Raw genomic sequence first — 21497 nt, 5'->3', positions numbered from 1 at the left:
CCACGGCAGGGTGGTGGCAAAGAGGGCTGCAGGCAATGGAGATGACGGTTTGCTGCCCCTGTCCATGCTGTCCAGACCTTCCTTATAGGTTGTGCAGGAGACAGGCTCTCCTGAGGCTGGTATGGTGCCCTCCCCTAGCTCAACATGCCTGTTTGAAAAGCTACTGTGTGCACAGGGGACACATCTGGCCCTCGAAGGCCCTCTTGAAGACAGCAAGGAGGTAGCACCTTGGAGTCCTTACTGCTCTTTCTTGAAATGCTGAAGTGCAAATGCCTGGACAGACCAAGTGCCTCAGAAAAAGCCCCTTCCCCTTCTCAGTCTGTCCTTGCTTGCACTGTCACCTTGCTGCTGTCACCCTCTGCCCCTCTCCGCCAGCCACCCCACCGAGCTCCCGCCCTGCCAAGGCAGGAGATGGAGGAGGGAGGGATGGGAGCTCCTTCTGCTGCTGTCCAAATCTCAGCCCCTTGCAGCAAAGCTTGTAATAACGGGTAACGAAGGAGGTAAGACCACCATGGGGAAACGAAGGGGAGACCTCTGCCTTTTCACATCCCGTTTATACTGAATTAACACCGTGTTTTGGTGTTTGTGCTGATCTTTTTTAAGGGCAGGAAGGATTTTTCCCTTTCTCACCATGTAGCTGGACTTCTGGGTGGCTATTCCATGTTTTTCTCTAAACATTTAAGATCTAAAGATTCCCTGGCACAGTGAAGATCTCATATCCTGAAACTGCAGCAGGCAGAGAGATGGGGTGCAGTGTAAGAAACATCAGCTTTTGCCTCGCCCCAGGGTAACTGCGATGCTCTCAGTTTTCCTTGCTTTCCTCCTGGAACACACAGATTTGGGGACTTGAACTATTTTATGCAATTTATCCATTTTCATGGATATGTGCATTCAAAAATGAAGCAGCCATGTTGGGAAGACTGAGCAGTGGGTGGACAAACTCTGCCCTGTGTACTGGTTCTCTCCAATACACCCGCCACATATTTGAATTCATTTATGCTTCTGGCTTCCCCAGGATCCTGCAGTAGCGAGTTCCGCTCTTGCATGAAAACAACTGTTTTTCTTAAACTATCTGATAATAATTTTATCAAGAGTCCCTTGTTTGTGAACTGTAGAGTAGGTGATGATGATTTTCTGCTTCTTCTGGCTGCACCAGGAGGAATGGATTTATAGACCCCCTATCTGCAGCCAGCTCTTTGACATGCACAGTGACAGGGGTGTGTATTCTGTCCTCTCCTCCTCTCTGGTGACTTCTGGGTTGCAGTTCCCACCCCAGGAGGGTGCTGAGCTGTTTCAGAGACCTCACCTCTGAATGGTGGTGGGCAAGGCTGGAGCACAGTCATAGCAAATTGCTCTACCAGCTACTGGATGGTGGCTTCTTCTCCAGCTCAGGTTAGGGGTGGTTGTGCCCACCGAGGCAACACCAGCTTCCATCACCTCTGTGCTTACTTCCACTCCTAAACATCTCTGGCAGTGGAGGTACAGAGGTACTAGAAAATAGATTAGGAGATGTGCAGCAGGAAGATGCAGGAGATGAAGGCAATCTCTTGCTCCTATAAGGAGGGGAGGTTCCTTTCAAGCTTTCTTGTTGTAAGAGAGGGAAGAGATTAGTTCAGTCTGTCCAGGAATATTTTTCCAGTGTCAAATTCACTTCATAGATCCCTCTAGGGCTTTTCCTTTACTTGGAGCAACTTTACCTATCTCCTACTATGAGAGATACTCCCATATAGGGGGCACGTATCACGTAGTCACTTAAACGCAGGAAGGGTAGGCAATGAAAGTGCACAGCAAAGAAGAGTTTGGCTGCTTGTGGGACAGATTTAGGAAAGGTGGAGTCTTCCCCAGAACTCGTTAAACACTCACTTGTTACTTGTAGGAGCTTTCCTGTCTCTTGAGGAGATTTGAAGAGTAAAGGAATCAAAGCAACTCCCTTCTCCTGCCAGCATGCCACAGTGAAGGGGCACACGAAGGACGCCGAGGCGCGTACAGGTACTCCCTTCCCTCCTTTTCTCTATATATTAATCAAAGTTTGAATGAACGAGCAGCCCAGGGCAGCGGCAGCAACTATTTGCCTGTGAATCCATTTTAGAAGAGCACAGGACATATTTGTTTCTGTAATTTCCCCGCTGGGGTTGTGACAGAAGCCGTGAGGGCTGTGGTTGGACCATCTCCTTCCACCCAGGCTTCAAATGAGCAACAAGTCACCCAGACACCCAGAGGGGCTGGGTCCCCATTACTGTCAATGAAAGGCAGCACAGTCCAACAGGTCAAGCTGGCTTTTATGGGTGATCAATTCACAACCTTAAGTCAACACCCCTGCTTCTCTCCGTGGCCACAGAGGTGGCTGTGGTCTGGCAGGTCTGGGTGAGGAGGTGGCCCTGGATTGACCATTGCTTTATGAAGAGAGCCTGTCACTGGTGCTGGAGGTCTCGCAGAGCCCTGCGTGACCCACCAGCTCTCCCCAGCTGCCTCCAGGGTCTTGCAGATGAGCTACTGCTTGTGCTGACCCAGCCACCTGGTGTTTGTCACCATTTGCTCATTAAATGTTTCTCCTCAAGTTGTCTGCAAATTGGTGTATTAAATAACACATCTAAAAAGTTGATCCTCTTCTGTTTTACTTGGTCAGAGGACCTCCGTGGCCTTGGAGGCAGCTGTGGCAGGAAGGCAGAGGGGCAGATCTGAGGAGAGAAGTTGGCTCAGAGGGTCTGTACTTGCTCTGAGCTGTGTGGGAGCAGGTCCCCAGGGCCTGCCCATATGTGCGTGGGAAGCCACAGGTACAGAAATGGGCTTTGGGGGAGATGTGGAGGTCAGCAATGCCCACAGCAGCAGCTGGTTTGTGCAGAAATAGCGGTGGAAGCTCCTTTTGTGTGAAGCCAGCAAGCTTTTACTGGAGCTGCTTTCCCTTTCTGGAGCTGGAGCCTTTCTCCCACTTATCCAGGCTGTGAGCGCCTCTTTCTCACACTTTCCTATAAGTTGCATCCCTCAACTTGTGCTAAGTGAGATCTCACCACCTGCGAGTACTGCTGCACCCCTTTGCTCTGTGATGGGGGTGGCAGGAGCTGGGGAGCCCCTCGAGACCAAGCACCCCCTGGGCAGGGTCCTGTCCAGGGAAGGGAATGGTTAATCTCCCGAAGCGTTGAACCCTGGTGGGCTTTTTTTCTGCAATAATGAGAATTGGAGTGTGCACATCGCAGTGTGATTATTACCTGTTTATTTTTTCATGAGGCTTCTCCACTGTGTGTCACTCTAGTGTCATCATCCGTAAACACATTGATTTAACCATTACTTTGGAACAGCACTCGCCCGCTCCGCAGACTGGATACCTGTCCCCTGGGGGGACCTGGAGTGACGAAGTGGGCTCAGAACTCATCCTCAGGCTCTGCTTCGCTCCTCCTGCAGTATTTGCCCCTCCTCTAGCTCCATTTTTTCCGCCCACCTCTTTCTTTCCTCATCCTCTTCTTTACTCTCTGCTTATCTCATGCCCCACGTCCCACTCCCATTCAGCTTTCGGTCCCCTTTGCTTCTGCCACCTGCACTCAGCAGCAGGCAAAGAACAGACACATCTGCTGCCCCAGGCTCCTGCTCTGCAGACACGGCAGCAGCACGGCGTATCACTGCTCGCCTTTGGCTGCACACCGGCACTGCTTGATGAACAGGCTGCCCAGGACAGGGGCTGAGTCTCCATCCCTGGAGGTATTTAAAAGAAGGGCAGACGTGGTGCTCAAGGACATGGTTTAGTGGTGGGCTTGGCAGTGCTGGGTTAACGGTTGGATTCGATGATCTTAAGGGTCTTTTCCAACCTTAACGATTCTATGATTCTAGAAGCATCCCTGCATCTCTTCCCGCACAGTCGTGAGGGATGCTCCTAAGGGAGCTTTCTTGCTGAAGCTTTCAGCACACAGCAGTAGTGGTGACAAGAGGTGGCCATACACCAGGCGTGTCTGTGGGCCTGGAGGGTGGGATTTGCCTCCTCTCCTCCAAAGGTGTGTGAGCAGCCAAAACTGTCTTTATTTTGCATCATCTAAGGGGAGAGAGCAGTCACTGCAGGGACATCCTAAGGGATGGTCCCTGGAGCTGTTTCTCCCTGGATAAGAAGGGAACCGGCCAGCTTAGATTTAGGCCCCTTGCTGTTAACCGTCGGAGGCAGATAAGCTGAAGCCGCTCTGGAGGACCTGCTGTGCTGGCTTCCACTCGCACTTGCAGGCGGTGGCATATGGAGCGCCTGGGCACTGGGCTGGGAATCAGATACCATTATAAGGCTGAAATCCACACACCATGGCTTGGGAGAAGGTGTCAGGAATTGAGTATCATCACATAGGGTGTTTGAGAGTTATGTCCATTCTGAGGGGGACCTTCCTCTTTTCTCCTATTCCTGTACCTGTAAAACACCCCTCCTTCCTAGAAAACTTTCCCCAAGCAGGCTGTAAGTCAGAGACCATCAAGGATGGAGGATTAGGAGGTTTACTAACTGGCTGGTGGCGTTGTCATACTATGGATGTTGTCACGAGCATTATAAAGGACATAATCCAGACCTTTGCACCCAAAGTGGATACAAAGGGTTTGATGTACAGGGCTGTGGGACAGCCAAAACTGCTGAAGACCAGCCGGCTGGTGCCATTATTTTAGGTTCATGGCTGTGTTTCTTTCCACAGCTATTGCTCTCCCTCCTCTCCTTTCACTCAGCGCAGTTTGGGTCTGTTAGGCTTGGAGCCAGTGCTTGATGTCCTCGATGCCATGGTGGTACAAAGGGAAAGCCTCAAGGGAGGTGTTTAAAGTATTTTATTTTTGAGATTTGTGCAAAGATACTTGGAAGGAATTGAGAAAAAATAAGAAAGAATATTTAAACTTGAAGCTTTTCAACAAATCAATTTTTCTGCTTCTTTTTCCCTGTTATGATCCCCAGAACAGACAAGGGCCAGGGAATTTCCTTGCCCCTCATTCTCACCCCACCAATGGACCAGTTTGCTCTGAGCCTACCTTCACTCTTGGAAGGGAAAGGGCCCAGAAGGACAGCTAGTGTCATTTGGGGGCAGAGCAGTGCCCCAAAGGGGATTTTAGGCAGAGCTAGGTGCATCATTTACCAAAATAGTTCCCCCAGACACCCTTGTGCTTAATTCAGGCTGAGAAACTGGTGGCACTGGGGACGTGCCACAGCACTGTGCATCCCTGCCTTACTGCTCAGGTGCCACCGAGATCACCAGGAGGCACGTCTGGGTTGATGTTAATCATCAGAGGGCTGGGGACCTCTGAGGTGGAGCTGGCTTGGATGCTGCTCCACAGTGAGTGGCACCCGCTGAAGAAGTGTCCTCGGGTAGAGTGGTACCAGCTGCTGCTTTGGCCCTGCGTCACGTCAGGATATGGCCCTGGGGCTCTGCTCTTGAAGTTAGTTAATCTGCTGCGTGCTTCCTCTTTGCCTGTGCAAAATGGAGGCAGCCCCTACCCCACCTCTGCAGCGCTGCGCACATGAATCCATTAAAGCCTCTGCAGTGCTTCGATACTCCGGAGCTGAAGGACCTATCAGTACCTTGCTAAAATGGCTTTGCTAATCCCCACTGTTCACGAAGGAATCGGCAACGGTCCCTGAGGGACCCTTTTGTTCTGCTGTCAAGGCCTGGGCTTCTTAGCTGAGTCTAACAACCCTGAATGCTTTCGCAGGAAAGCTCCGTGTGCATTATTTATTATTGTCGGGGTTGTTACACTTAATAGTCACACTCACCTGCCCAGTGGGTGCTGCAGGGTGATATGACGCCTTCACAGCTCCGGTGCTGCTGACCCATGGCCATGTCCTGCAGTGGTAGAGGGGTTACTGTGAGTGTGGGAAGGTCATGGTGGGTCAGGGTCTTTCTTGGCCAAAGAGAAGGTCCAGGTGCCTACACAAGCAAGGGATGCTGCGGTCAGTGCTGCTTTAGGAGGGAAGGAAAGTGTTCAGCGAGACCAGAGGCTGAAGAGGGACAGTGAGGAGGGCTTGCGGAGGGAAGGGAAAGCATCTTCTCCTAAGCTTCTTCCACAGCGTGGCAGAAAGTGCTGTGTCTGAAGGCCAGCGAGGAACTCCTGTCTCTAGAGCAAGCTTGGGAGGTGCAAGGAGAGAGGGCGAATGGAGCAAGAACGGAGATGGGTTTCAGACTTCACCTGTGATGAAGACTGAGGAATTTCAAGGGACAGAGCCTCCCTCCCCCAGAGGTCTTATGAACATTGAGGGCCGATGGCAAACTCCTTCTGGGGACCTCCCAGCTCACGTGGAAATAGGGCTTGGGGGCACAACAAGCTCACAAACCTTCTTCAGACCTGCACAGTGATGTGAACCCATGGGGACATTCAGGAAAAGTCCTGCCTGTCTCCCATGTCAGAGGGCTTGGGGACCTTTTTGGAGGTCTGGCGCTGGCCCTTCCTCTCCCTTCTTGGAGAGGAGCTGCAAGGCTGGGCTGCCCTTGGAGGTCGGGTGGATGGACGGATGCCTGCTGTGGATGCCCGTGACACTGGCCTCACACCGTGCTGCAAGGATGAGCTGGTTCCCACCAGCGTCTCCATGCTGTGCACCGGGCAGTCACCATCTGGTCCCCACCACTCACAGTGGCCACAACCAGCCAGGCAAGGGACACCCAGGGTGGGGAATGGCAAGAGCCGAATGTGGGAGAGGAAAGGGGCACAGGGAGGCGATGGAGGAAAGGAAGAGGATGCAGAAAAGAGGAGGAAGAAGAGAAAGTAGGGAGCAGAGTGAGAATACACACTGGAATCCAGAATTGGTTTTTCCTCCCAGAAGCCGCCCAGTTTTAGCACAGTCGTTTTCTGTCTTTAATGAATTCTGGCTCCCTTCCCCCTGCCGACCCCAGAGAAGATGGAACATTTCCAAGAGCAGGAGGGAGGGAGCGGCGAGAGGGGCTTGGAAATGAAATTTAAAGGGGGGAAAAAAAAAAAAAGGGAAAAGAAAAAAAAAGAGACTCCTCTTTAAAAGTCACTTTGCATCCCCTCCCCGAGCGGGAAGGGAGCATGGGTCATGTCAGAGCCCTCCGCCGATGTGCCTTGCCTTTGCCGCTTTGCTAATGACACTGGAAATATGCTAAGGAGCTGGCTGCGAGGGGCTTTTCTAATGCGGTCACTTCCTGGGACCTCAAAGAGGCTTTAATTGCAGGGCCGCGGAGACGGCAGGTGTGCTTGTCATGTCTAATCAGCGCGCTGGGCGCACTGGGCCGCCCGCGCCAAGAAAGCGGGTTTCTGGTGCTCCCCCTCCCCACCTCGCCCTTGTACCCCCCAACTTTTCAACCATTGCACACCTGTCAAAATGATTATGGGAATGAGACTCCATCATGGGCAGAAAGAGCAGATTTGAAGGAAATCCTCTTTCTCCCTCACTCTCGCCTTTTCTTTTTTGTGTGTGTTTTTTTTTTATTCTTTTGCTCACGTTGGCTCAGCTCAAGAGGGATTAAGAGAAGGGGGGAAAAAAAAAATCCCCCTGGTAAATGGATCCTAAACACGCATTGTTGTCGGTGGGGTTTTTTCCCTGGTACATTCTGGAGTCGTAGCAAGGTTTCCACACTGGGAGCTCATGGATAAAGCTGTAATGTAGCAAATAAGACGCAGCCCCTGTGAGAAACACCAGCCTCCTTGTACATCACATCTCTTGCACGTGCACAAATACCCACACCACACACACATATATTCCCCAATACAGCAGCCCAGCACTTGCACACACAAATGTACCGCACAGCTGAAATTGGTCGTGTCCCTGTCTCCCCGTGGCTTGGGAAGCAGCGCTCAAAGGCACAACCACCTTCATGGAACCACGCACGCACACTTACACACAGCCTCGATGCACCAGCACACATGGGTAAAGGACCACAAACCTGTATTTACATACATGCACAGAGGCTTTCCCCAGCTACAAGCGCAAATACTCCAACTCAGCCCCACATGCGCATACGTATACCTGCCACTAAGCAGCTTTCCTCACACTTTGGTGATTATAACACAAGTGGATGACACTGTCTCATTAAATTCCTCACTAGGTAGCGATTAGTAGCGAACAAATCTTATAAATGCAGCGTTGAGCTGTGCAACCTGCAGCAAATGCTGCGCTGGTGGTTGCAGAGGCGGATCTGACTCAGAGGTTGGGTTGCTCCTTGTCATGCACGGGCAGCAGAAAACCAGTGGGATGGTTTATAAATTAAAGCACGTGTTAGAATAAATTGTGGTCACCCACACAGGCCTTTTTACTAAATCAGTCATCTTCTGCCCACCCGCATAGGACAGACTGAAAGACACCAGCCGGGATGCAGCCATCCGTTGAGATGCCAGCCTGCTGCAGACAGACAGCTGTCTCTTCAGATGAACGGAGAAGTGTCGAGCTCTTCTGACATGCCTCACTGGGGGGGCTTACCAAAAACCCTCTTAGCCTGGACCAGTTCTGGAGGTTGTCGCCACTCTGCTGACCTTCTAGCACAGGCGCTGAGCGATGCTTGGGCCGCCCAGGTGATGGGACCTGCTTCTAAACCTGCAAATAAAGAAATCCCACCAGGAAGCGAGGCAGAGGTTAGGAGGAGAAGCAGGAGTTGTTGTACAGGTTGTAACATGGTGCCAATTAAGGTAGGGGAGCTGCACTATATGTATATTTTATAGTACATGCAAAGTGACTTTTAAAGCATCTCCAGTGATGTTGTGATGCCAGCTGAGCCCAAAGCTGCTCGGAATCTCAGTCAGTCTTATCTTAGGTTGTTTAGAAAGAAATTGGTTTATCCTGCCTGCCTCCCCCTGATTTCTCCATCCCCTCCTCTCTTTGCCTCCCATGCCTCTGCCACCTCTGTTTGCTGCCTCTTTCCTTCCAGCCTTCGGCTTTGCTTTGCAGGGTCATCTCTCCTGCTGCTCCGACCTGCTGGATCTTGTGTCTGGCTGCTGCTCTTTCTCTGCACCTCCGACACAAACATGCCACACTCGCTGTCTCCTTGTGGCTTGGGAAGCATCAACCAGTGGTACTGCTCTCACCATATGCCTGCAGCTCCCGGGTTCCCAGGCGTGGTTGCCTTGAGGCAGAAGGAAGCCTTCAGAGAGATTTAGCGGCAAACCTCCAAATTATTCTTAACGGAGGAAATGTTCCATGCTCCTCTCCCCTCTTGAAGGAGCCCCAAGAGCTCCTTCCCCTCCCATGCCAACATCACAACTCGTGTCTCCCCTACCTAGCTACACCCTGGACCAAATATCAGCCTCTTTCTTCCTCTCCTTTTCCTCAGACCAAATCCTCCCCCCAGAAGGTATGATCGCTGCCACACGGACCAACAACTGGCCTTGCGAAGTATGACCCCCATCCATATGGCAGCTATGCCACCACCTCACTGCCACTGATGCGCACAGGTGCTTGATAGCTTTACTTCACGGGATCACAGAATAATTCAGGCTGGAAGGAACCCCACAAGGTCTTTAGTCCAAACTCTTGCTTGAATTAGGGTCAACTATGACCCCCACGGCTTCATCCAGGCAAGTGTTGTGTGATTGCTCAACTTCTCTGGGGAACCTTATGGTGATTTTTTTTTTTAAACTTATATCCAGTCTGAACTTCTCTTGTTTCATCTTATGCCCACTGTCTCTCATCCTCCCACCATGCACCACTGTGAAGAGCCTGGCTCCATCTTTTTGATGACCTCCCTGTAGGTATGAGAAAGCTGCTATCAGCAGGATGGCAGCTGCTGAGATGGCTGAAGCTGTCTCTTCTCCAGGCTGAACAAGACCAGCTCCCTTAGCATCTCCTCAGAGAGCAAGTGCTCCAGCTCCCAAACATCTTGGCGGTCCTTCGCTGAACTCGGTTCAGTTTGTTGTCTTTCCTGTCCTGGAGAGTCTACTGGGTGGTGAGTAGGGAGGGATAAGCACTTCCCTCGATCTGCTGGCTACGCTCCTTTTCATACAGCCTGGGCACACTGATGGCTCATGTCCAGCCTGCCACCCACCAACGCCCCAGAGTTCTACTGTGCTAGGTAGCAAGATAAACAGAGGAAGAAACAAGTACATCTCAAAAGTTTTTTCAATCCCAAATTTCTCTTAGGGGCTTTGGTCTTGTTAAATTAGTGGGCAAAAGACGCAGGAGACGAGAGACAGAAAATCTCATTCACCACCAGCAGGAGCAGGAAACCATGGCTCATGGTCACCCAGGAGCTCTTCAGAAGATGTGGAGAGCAGACCTTGCTTTCCCCAGCCCTGTCCTTGCCAGTGGCTTTTTGTCTTGATTGGGAAAAGCATTTCCAGAGGAAAAGAGCAGAGGGCTCTTGAAGAAAAGCCATCACCATAGCTTTAGGCACATTTCAATGCTTGGTGGACCAGTAATAGCCTTAAACACATGTTCAGACATCTGGAGTCCAGGTCTCCATTTAACCCCACACCTCTTACCAAACTCAGGAGCATGAAAGAGAGAGGAAAAGCAGAATCTCCCCATGTGGGAGACAACACTGGCAAGCAGAAATGGGGGAAAGAAAGAGAAAACCCACGTGAATGAGTGAGCACAGAAAAGCTCATTTTGTCTATTGAAAAGATTCTGTTTAATAAAAAATTGATGACATTTTAGTCTCTGAGATAGGCCTGTTCCCCTTTAAAATGAATCCCATCACTGTATTTTTCATCTCACTTAGCTCCTTTCTGATAATCAATCAGGCGTTTTCTGTATCTCGCCCACATCGTGGGGTCCACCAGAGACTCTTGCACGTGGCCCCTTTTGAAGCGGGCACTACTCAACACGGGAGGGAAGGGAAGGGTTAGTCCTAAATAAATAAACAAACAAACAAACTAAATTCTTTTTTTGTTTTATTCCTATAAGGAATAATGCAAAGGATTTCAAAGAAGAGGAGGAAGGATCGTTAAAGCAAAGAGAACAAACAGCCCAAGCTTCATCCGGAGAGCACAGGCGCTTCAGGAATCACCCAGGTCAGCCAGTGGCTGGCCAAGTCCCTCACGTACACAGCACCTGACTTCTCCTTTTCCACGTTAACCACCAGAGTCATTGGCTGGACATGGGAATGGCTGCTCTCCATCTCTCCTAAGAGAAATCTGTGACCCTCCACGTGCAGGTGGCAAGTTCAAAACTAGTAAGAGGACATGATAACTCACGTGGCAGAGCGAAGCTGCAACGTCCATGGGAAAGGTTTGCATGGGTTCAGAAGGTGATCAGCCAACTCAGGCAATAGAGGTCCACCAGGGAGAATTAAATATAAAGATATCACTTCCTCCTGAGAAAGTGCCCAAGCCAAATGCTTCTGCAGACAGGGAAAGTGCTGTGGGGAGGTATCTCTGCCTGCCTCCCCTGGCACCTCCCTAGGTCCTGGATCCAGTCCTGGACCAAAGGAGCTGCCCCTTAAGGCCTGACCATTGAGTGGGCTCTGACCTATCTTTCCACAGAGCACTACAGCAGATTTGAAGACCTTGTGAGATGGAGAATCTACCCCTTCCCGTGACTGTTTAGATACCTTTCAAACTCGTCGCTTTGGAGCTGGAGTCACTTTAGGCACTGGGATGAACGAGACACTCAAGAGAGTGGTAAGTGACTTTATCTCCTGGTAAGACATTTCTTAATGAATCAGACTTCTCCAGTTAGGGCAGAATAACCCTAATAATTAATAATAATTTCTGACCAAAAAGACTAGGGCTTTGTACTGCCTACAGCGGGGCTGTGTATGGGGGTAAGGAAAGGAAGAAGTCTCTCTAAGTAGGTGGAAACATCAACTTCACCAGTCCAGCTTGCAGTAACATCACTGGAAGGGCTCCATCTCCTCCCACGGAGATCAGCTTAAACTTGTGTCCTTTCACTGGATGCACTGGGTGAGGATACAACTGCGGGAATCAGGACTGGAAAAATCAGCCAGGATTATCATGGCTTTTTAGCCATTTATTTCATTTCTTCTTTAACTAGTGGAAAAAAATACCTTGCCATGCAAGTACTTTGACTGGATTCTTCTTCTCCAGATGCCCAGTAAAATTGTACAAAATTTTTCATTGTTTTTCACAGTGTTTTAGACTAATGTTCTTTTTTATTTTATCAGATCTTTCTTTTTGTGTTTTTTCTTTATTCCAGTGAGACTTCCCTTTTCTCAAATCTTCTGTTTTCTATAGGAAAATCAGAGGGGAAAAATTTACCAGAGATATCACTCAGAAGTATTTTTTTGTGTGTTGGTCTGAAAAACTGCATCCCTCTCCTTCAGAACAACACGTGGCCTTGGAAAGAGCAAGCACTTTGCAGAGGGTGGCCCTAAAAATTAACAATGTGAGATTTTGACGGAAAGGATGATGTTTGCAAAGCACAGCTGGCGTTTTTCAGACCCATGTCCTCACTACTCATTTTCTCAAGACAATCTCAGACTGTCTGTGCAAAAAAACATCTCTCAGAGAATCCTTAATTAGCTTTTACTAGAGAGGAGGTAATTTCTGGGTCCTTGCTCAGATTTGCAGGCAACATTAAAGTCCTTCATTTAGTGTCTGGCAGTCGCCAAGACACCGAGGGGGTGTTAACGAGTGAGCAGCTCCTTCTCTCTATGGTTCGCCTGGGCTATGTGTGGGTCTCTTGCATATTCCAGCAAACGGGATTTGAAACCACAGCCCACTGCTTTTCAGGCAGGGGCTGAAACAGGCGGAGTGGACGGCTGTTTTGGGGTGTGCGTCTCAGCTTTTGGTACGTCTCCTGCACAGACAACTGCACAGTTCCGGGGGTAAGTGGTATCAATATTAGTATGATTTTTGTGTGAAGGTTTCTGTGAGTTATTCTCCTTGGGAAGCATGAGAAATGGATAATAAGATAAAGTGCGGGGAAATTCACCCTAGTAGATTACTGTGTCTGGCTGGTTCAAACATTACTCCTCAGCCCAACAGATACAGGATAACGTTGGCCTGTAGATATTCCAGATTTTGCAAGGTAGCTAAATCCTAGGGAGACTAAGGAATATAGGCTTATGTCCAGGTCACCCAGCAAGTCAGTGGCAAAGCTAAGAATTGAGCCCACATTGCCCAAATCCTATTTCAATGTGCTTTATCAAAGTGAGCCATCTCGTTCTTCTCGATGGAAGCAAGCCCTCAGTGAAAATGAACATGGACCCCAAGATCTGGTCCTACAAATTGATTTATGTTGATATGCCATCCTCTTATTAACATACGTCTTGTTCTTGCTATGCTGGCTGGATTAACCAGACCCCTCTGGGAAGTCCTGTCGTCATTCACTGGAGCAAAAACTCAACAGGGTGTTACCAGACACGTTCAGCAAAGCACACACCAAAGCACACAAGGTGCTTCGTCCGGTCCTCACCTCGCTCTGTGCCGTCTGATTTATTTAAAAGCAGTTTGGGAAATACCTTTAGTAAATACCTTTCCCCAAACTATACCTCTCAGCCATTCAGCTGAAAGACAGTGTAGATCATGCGTGTTATTCTTTCTTTAAAATTTTATTCATAACTATCAAAAAACAGGAGCTTAGAGAACTAAAAAAAAGTCATTGGCTCCAATTAATTCCTTAGCTAGGTCCCTAGCTCATCTGATCTGATACTGGGGATGTTCACTTGGATGTTCTTCTTTCCAAACAGCATCGCTAAAATGCCAAAAGACTGGATAAAGGTATTTAGCAGAGCATGAAGCATTGCAAGAAGTATCCTTTGCTCTGAGACGGCTCTGCTGGGAGCAGCTAGTGGCTCCGGACAGCTCAGCCTGTCTCTTATCGAGGTATCAGAGGGTGAAAGGACCTCAGGTTGATCATGAGACTCAGTGGGGCATCCTACAGGGAGGGTCCTTGTGGCTGAAAAGCTGATGTTTTGGGGGGAGCTCTTGGCTTGGAACAGCCCATGGGCAGAGTGAGATTGTGGCAACCTGCTTATTAGATGCAAGGGGAGAGGCAGAGGGAGCCTACTGTTGTACCACCGGTTGATGGATCTGCTGGAGACGCTGAGAACAGCTGGAGTTGTGGGCAGAGCAGCCCAAGCACTGGAGACTTTGTGATGTTTAAGTTAAACCATGAAATGACCTGACCTATAAACTTCAAGCTACTACCCCTCATACTGCTCGCATCTCCCAGGCTTGCATTCAGAGATGGGTGCAAGCCACAGGAGGCTCCACGTCAAGGTCTGGAGCATTTCAGTAGGAAAAATGCCTGGGAAGGACTTTACACCTGCTCTGGGGGGCAAAAGCAGGAAAAGGGCTAAGAGAAGAGGCCAGACACGGATGCAAAGAGAGGACAGTCCACAAGGGCAAGGCCTGTTTTCTGCACCAAAAAGCAGTTCTGCAGGCTTAGCCTAATTGCGCAGAGGTGTTGGCAGCATGTCAGTGCTGTAGAAAATCAGGAGAGGTTAAGATCATGTTAATTTGTACACACACAGGGGGATCGGGAGGACTGGAGGCAGGGGAGGGAGAGGGGGAGGGTGGATGAAAAGAGGAGGAGGAGGAGGAAGAGGGAGAAGACTTGCACATGAAAATGTTGGGTTTATGTGTGTGGGGGGGTCCATTTCCAAAGCAAGAATACAAATGATCCCAACAAAGCCCAAGCTGTCCTGAAACCCTGTAGCCAATTAGTGCACATCAATATTTAATCAGATCTCGCTATTGTGCAGCCTGGACTGTGCTACCCCAGCCCCTGCCACACTCACTCTTTCCCATCACAGACACACTGTTATGACACATAATGATATTGTCAATGAATAATTTAGAGCAGTTTTTCTCCTCTTCTCTCTCTGTCTCTCTCTCTCCCCGTGCCCTTATTAGCAGAAAATGTGGAACAACTTCTGGGAGGAGGCGAGGAAGGAGCTACTTCCGTAATGTTGCTCAAGGACCAGCCCGGCCTCCTGCCTTCCTCAGGCATCCGTAATCCAGTGATTAACGCTCCCAGGATGGGTTGGAGGCAACCTTCCCTTAGTGGAGGGACTGGGCAATAAGCTAAGAGGGAAGGTTGACTTGGAAAAGCCTGTTGAAGCTATGTCATAACTTTGAACCGTCTTAAATGCCAGGGGTCATGGCCAGCAGGGAAAGCACCAGCCAAATGTGACAGACGATGTCCAAGGAAATGTCCCTGTGCCTAAGGCAGTGAAAGGGAAAAGTTCATTCTTCCCGGTCTGCACCTTGGCTCTGGCACTACGGGAAAGCACGGTCTGTCCAAGGATGCGGTGGGCAGCACTGGCAAAGATTAAACTTCAGTACGTGATTTCATGGGTGTAGCCCTGCCATGCAGACACTTGTGTGCAAGCCGTTGGTGATTCTTTCAATGCCTTCATTATCCATTTGTGTTTGAATGAAGCATAGAGGTTGTCCGTCCCCTCTTTATGTGTGGTACCCATCTGGTCAGCTGTGGCCAGGCACTGTTCACATGCAGGGTGGGATGGACCAGCAAAGCCGTATGGTATGTCAAGACCTTATAGACAGCAGTGCGAGCAGTCACTTTGCTTGGATTGCAGGGCACGGAGCAGGGCTGTTGGGGTTGCTGTGGTGGGAAGTGCTCCGTGGAGGTTCATGGTCCTGTCTGTGTGGTCAGTGAGGGGCGTGCTCTTACAGGGGCTGCACCTCCCCTGCGTCCTGACGGGGCCAGGGAGCATTGAGCTGTGCCTCCATCCCTACCAGGTTGAGCTGTACCTCCATTCCTAGTAACCTAAGGGTTAATTTGTTACAGCTGACTGATCCTTCTGCTGATCCTTCAGGAAAATTATGGGGCAAATGGTGGTGGAAGCATAGGTCTTAGAAATTACTTTTTTTTTTTTAGATTAATCTGAATCTAATCAGGGAAGCTGTTGAATTTCAACTATTTTTCTGCTAGCTCCACTCTCTTTCCAGTCCTGGCCTTCCATCAACAGATTTTGACCTCTTGTTTGCCAGGCTCTGCCTTTCTCATTAGGAACTTCTGAACCTGTTGGCTGAAGTCAGGCTGTTGGGGTGAGGAGTCTCAGGGATTATAATGTTCCTACAGAATATAGGTGAATACAGAAGAGAGGGACTAAATTAGCTCTTGTATTGTAGGAAACGCTGAATGGGATGGACAATATAACTCCTGGTTGTCAAGTCCAGTATGGATGACAAGGGAAGGAATAATTATCTCTATCAATGTTTCTTCTAAAAATTGCACAAGGTCTTCTCCCAGCATTTTTGCCACCAAAAAAAGAGATTCTGTTTGGCTAAAATTATTTTGGGAAAGAAAGTCTTGTCCCGATTTCAAGCACTGGAGTGTAGGAGATTCAGTTGTCTTCTGACATGAGTCTCTGATAATTCAGACTTCCCATCCATGCCTGCCATGCTTACCTGATTTTTGATGCCACTGCGAGCTCAAGTTAACGGCTCTGTCCTGCACATACGGATTCAAACTGGAATGCTGCTCTCAATGGGTCTGAAAGCTCAGGAGTGAAGCTGCAGAGATGTCTGTCCCATGACCTGCATGTTGGTGGTCCTCCAAAGTTTCCCCACAGTTTTACAAGAGATGATGGACTGGTAGCTTCAGGTCTTGAGTTTCCAGATCTAAATAATGCTTTCTTTAGGAACTGAACTTGACCTGAGCTGCGCTGTTTGAAATGAAAAACCAGAACCAGCCTACCCTTCTGGAAATAAGGCGGTGCCGAGACAGGTAAGCTCTCCCACAGGTCACCTAGTAGGACTTTGGGGAGGTTTGATTTCCAAAGCCTGGAGAACACAGAGGTTTGGTCCCCCAAGCCCCAGGGAAGTGTGGTGGGCACAGCATGACCCCAGGGCTGGCTGCTCACGGGAGGTAACTGCTGGCTGCGGGCAGAGCCAGGCAATTCACAGTGCTGTTGGAGTAAGGGATGACACGGATGGAGCAGGATCTCCAAAGACCTTGTGAAATTCTTTTTCTGCTTGTGGAGACTTAGCACAGAAACCCTTGATAGGCATGAAAGTCTGGTTAAGCTTTCCAGGCACAGCATTGAGGAAAATGGTTAAGGGTGTCTCTTGCCTTGTGCTGTCCCAACATGCGGCTGGTAACTGTGGTCCCTGTGCCTTGGTCGGGCACTTTCTTGTGTTTCATTCGCGTACCCTAAGCTAAGCAAAGCTAATGTCTGCCTACATCCGCGAGGTTTTGTCTCCTTCTAGATTTGCATGCGGTGCTGGAACAAACCCAGCAACTCTCTGTCCACCCCGCCACGTCACCAGCACAGCATCAAAGATCCTCTGTCCTGTCTTGAAATCATTATTATTGGCAAAATAATTGCAACAACAAAACGACTAAAAGCCCTGTTTGCACTCCTTTCATCTCGGCTCAGCCAAGATCTAGCCAGCTTTCATAATATGTACTTTTAAAAGGGAAGAGGAAGAAGGGGAAGAAATCTTATCCCTATCCTCATCTTTACCAGGGCATCATTGGCTATTCTCATGCTATAAAGCACAACATTATTTGAGTTTAGGGGGATTTTTTTGTGTTTGTTTCTGAAGCAATGAGTGTCAAAGTTGATTATTGATTGAGACTGGGGGATCTGAGGACTGCATGAGGAAAACTGACTGATTATTCAAACCCCTTTCTCTCTTCTTTCCCTTTCTTTCCTTTGCACCAGGATTGGATTGATCGACCCCGTCTTCATTATCTTCCCTTCTCCTTTCTCTCTTCTGGCCCCTACTGGGGATTCCTGACTAAACTATGGCAGGGCTCAATTGATCCTCCGCAATTCACTCGCTCCTCGCAAGGAGGAAAAACTGCACCGCTGCATAATTCAAAAAGCAAACACAGAGAGGAGAGGGAGAGAGGAAAAATCAATACAGCTACAACTGATCCTGCAGATAAATGAAGTGGTGAGCGCTGACGAGAGGGAGGATCCCTGGCAGCGGCATGGCTGAGCCCAGAGAAAGTTCAGCAACTCGGAGCTGGGCTCGGGCAGAGATGGACCAGCTCAAAGCCCTTTTGGAGGGGGGCAGGAAGGAAAGGGGGCCCTTGCCTCACTCGGCAAACAGCCTGGGGTGTGGGAAAGCCCAGGGATGAGCAGGAGAGACCCTCTGCGTCCGCCTTGCTGTGCTGTGTTCGAAGCAGCCTCCTTGCTCCCTGTTAGGGGATGATTTAGTGAGTGCAGCTCTGACCGCACGTGGCAGAAATGTCCTCTTGCTCCTCTCCCTTGTTAACCTTCAGGGTTCCTCCTGCCTCCTTTCCAGCCTGAGCCGGGCTGTTTCCATGCTGCACCCCATAGCCACGGTGGTTTTCTTGCTGGACTGCTGCTCCAGTGACAAAGCTCTGCCCTCCGTGAACTGAGGAGGTTGTGATGTGGGAAACAAAATGGAAGCAGAGGCTCCTCGGCCTCTCCACCGTGGCAGTTCTGCTCTGAGGGTCACTCGTTGGACTGCACAGGCCCCCTGACTCCCCAGGAGGCAGCAGCCATGCAGGCTTGTCCCGGGAACCCAGGATATAACCTGCCAGGTACAGAGCAAAACATAAAAAAAAAACCCAAATCAAAGGCTACAGTCTCCCTCCTGCACAGGGAAGATGGGCTGACTCCAGGGCTGGTTGCTGGTTGCTGGCTTGGTGGGAAAACTACGAGCATTTTTTCTCCTCACCTGGGTGGGGAGTAGGTAAAGGACTGGACTCCCCTGTAAGGGCCGTGCTGGGCAGGAGAGCACGGGATGGCTGTGTGGCACTAGCGGCAGTCCCCCATCACCCTTCCCATGTATCTTGTGTAGCAGAAACAGGGGAAAGGAGCCAGGAAATCGGGGGGATGACATCTCTTGGACAGTCTGGCAAGGACTGCCACTAAGGCATGGCAACTAGAGGCACTGCTGCCCTGGCTGCACAGGCCAATGTCCTCGGTGACTCCTCCAGCCTCTGCCTTCCACACACGTTATGCCTGCCGTTTCAGCTGGCCAGGAACAGGTCCCAGACATGCTTACCACAAGCCTGCAAAAAGTAGATCTGCTAGTCTGCAAAATGTTTTGGGTTTTTTTCCCAGTGGCTGAACTTAGACTCTGCCTCTGGCGCTAAGAGGGGGTGGCTGACTCTCCTGGGGAGGAGCGTGCTGGCTTCTGCACTGCTGAGTGCTGCCAAAGGGACTGAAAATGGCCAAGAGTTTCAGATGTTGGCAAGGGGAAGATGAAATAGGAGATGCACTCCCATCCCTGGCTAGGGGGTACTGTCCTCTGGGTCTTCCCAGTGGCCCCAGTACACCACGCCTGTTCCTCTATCTGAGAACACATGGCAATGTATTGTGCAAAGGATAAAGTGGGCGAATTGAGTTACCCGGGCTTGAAATCAAAGCCTGTGCGAGAATGGCAGGATAAAGGACATCGCAGCCAAAGCCCTGCCTGAACAACCAGGAATTTGGGTACATTTACTCTCTCAAGGTGAATTTTGCAGCTGAGCCATCCATTCTTGTCCTTAAGCAGCTTAGCAAAAATAAAATACTACCTTGAGCACAGAGATCTAATATATTAAATGACAAAAAATAGGAATGTCTGGGCTACATATGCAGTTCTGTTGAGTGTCTAGAAATGACGTAGCAAGAAAATCCTTGCTTGTACCAATGCATTGTCATTGTCAGGCAGTGCCCAGCCCTTTCCTGACTTGTAATGGATCCCCAGAAAGCCCCTGAGCTGGTGTCTCATAAGTGCAGGGAGCTTTGCTGAGCTGCACTGAGGTTTCCTGCAGCCGGGAGAGAGCAAAGGCTTTTAAAACAATATTGCTCTGTATTTTAAAATGATTTAAGAACCCAAAGAACAGCCCAGCACTGGGTTTGCCAGCAGAGGGGATAGATCGTTCTCTTAAAAGCTTTTAAATGCATGTGATAGAAAGGGGAAATACAGCTGCCTCACTGAAAGATATTGCTGTGGTACCAGCTTCCAAGCTGCCCACACATCGCTTTAACTCTCCTTTTATTTGGAGCTGAAAGACACCTTTGTTCCACGGTGGGATCTTCAAGGATCCCAAGTGAATCAGGCACACAGGAGAGGGATTTCAAAAGAACGTGGGTGATAAGAGAGGAAGGGAAGGTTTTAGTGCTTCTTAGTTGTCCAGGTGTCTGAATGAATTCCCCTGAAATGCTACAGCTATTCACAATCCAGCTCCCGTGCGCAAATCTTGCCTTTACCGTTGTCCTCAGAGGGCTGCGAGGTGAGGTCCTCCTTCCAGAGTTCCCAGCAGAAACACAAAGCTACTTTTCTTTGCAGACACATTTGTGCTGACGCACTGCACCCACCCAAGACACGAATGAAAGGTGCTCAGTCAGTGCTGCTGAGGGAGCCTGGAGCCAGCTGAGCCCCAGGAGGCTGGAGAAAGGCACTGGCACCCCAGTGCAGGGTGTCTTGGCAGCCTGCAGAGTTCAGACTTGGTTTCTCCTCACTCTCCCCTTTGCCCTCAGAGCACTCATGACTGTGAAGCACTGAATCAGCATCTCTGAGACCGCTTTTCTTCACTACTCTGGAGCAGAGCTCGGATGAGTATGTCTCCCAGCAATAAAACGGTGAGGGCCATCCTGTGTGCCCAGGACTCCGACTCCAGATGCACCATCTTGGTGCAGTCTGCAATGCTGCCCTGAAATATATTCCCAGTTACTCTGTCTGTGCCAGGCACTTATAATGTCCAATTTTCTGCTCTGCTAAAACTTGCAGCACGGATCCAGACACCCTCCATTCGGTTTTCCCCCATGTCTCTGGAAAACCTGTGCACATCCCAGCTGTTCTCTCACATGAGAGCCATCTATATCTCACATGCTGTTGGCTTTAAGGCCATTTGCGCTTCTCCTAGGTCAAACAAGACAGCAGTTGTCCTCACCCTTCTGGTCTCATAAACTGTTGGATCTGTGGAAAGGGACAGTCATGAGTCCTCAGCAAAGAGAAATAATCTAGTTCCTAGACAAAGCCAAACTATTTCCCTGTGCACTTGGTGCAGCTCAGATGCTGGGGAAGGCTCATTGAGCCTTGCGTTTTGGTTCACTACAAATTCCCATCCATCCCAAATGGACTCAGGTGGCTTGGGCAGAGCAGAAAGAAGTTGTAGACTGGGAGATAAGATCCAAATTCTGACAATTATTTGTATTCCTGGGTGCCACTTGACCACCTGCCCACCATCAGGGTAGATTCAGTGCCAGGTCTGGAGCATAGATGGCTCTGAAGAAGCCTGGTCAAGGCTCCTGTGAACCATTACACCACATTATCCACACAGAAGTGTGTCCTTTAAATGGCAGCAATCCTTGTGGCTTTCCCTACATTAAATTTCTTGTATGCTGTGCGCTCCCTCTGTCTTTCTGCCCTCCAGGGATGGCTTTTGTCTTCTGCCGATGTGCTACATGTCTCAACTTTTGTCATCCCTCAGATTGCCTGAGGCAGTGGAGGTGACCTTGTTGCTGAGCTTTCCTTTCCCTTTTACATGGGAAGCGTCTTCCTCCTTTGAGCCACTCGTCACTGTGCTGTGAAGCTCGTTTTCCCATCTTGTCAGAACAAATCTCGCTCAGGTAGGATTTGGCCATGAAAGACACCAGTGAGAGAGTGTTGTAGCTTATGCTATCAGCATCCAACACCTGATCTTCCTGCCCTGGATCTGCCTTGAAGATGGGGAAAGTGAGCCATGGTCTGCCATGGCTGAGCCCAGC

Source organism: Nipponia nippon, unplaced genomic scaffold (assembly GCF_047370975.1).
Source record: "Nipponia nippon isolate SJK-2023a ecotype South Korea unplaced genomic scaffold, ASM4737097v1 scaffold_12, whole genome shotgun sequence".
Taxonomy (NCBI): Eukaryota; Metazoa; Chordata; class Aves; order Pelecaniformes; family Threskiornithidae; genus Nipponia; species Nipponia nippon.
The sequence above is the reverse complement of the archived record's forward strand: the minus strand, read 5'-3'. Positions refer to the sequence as shown.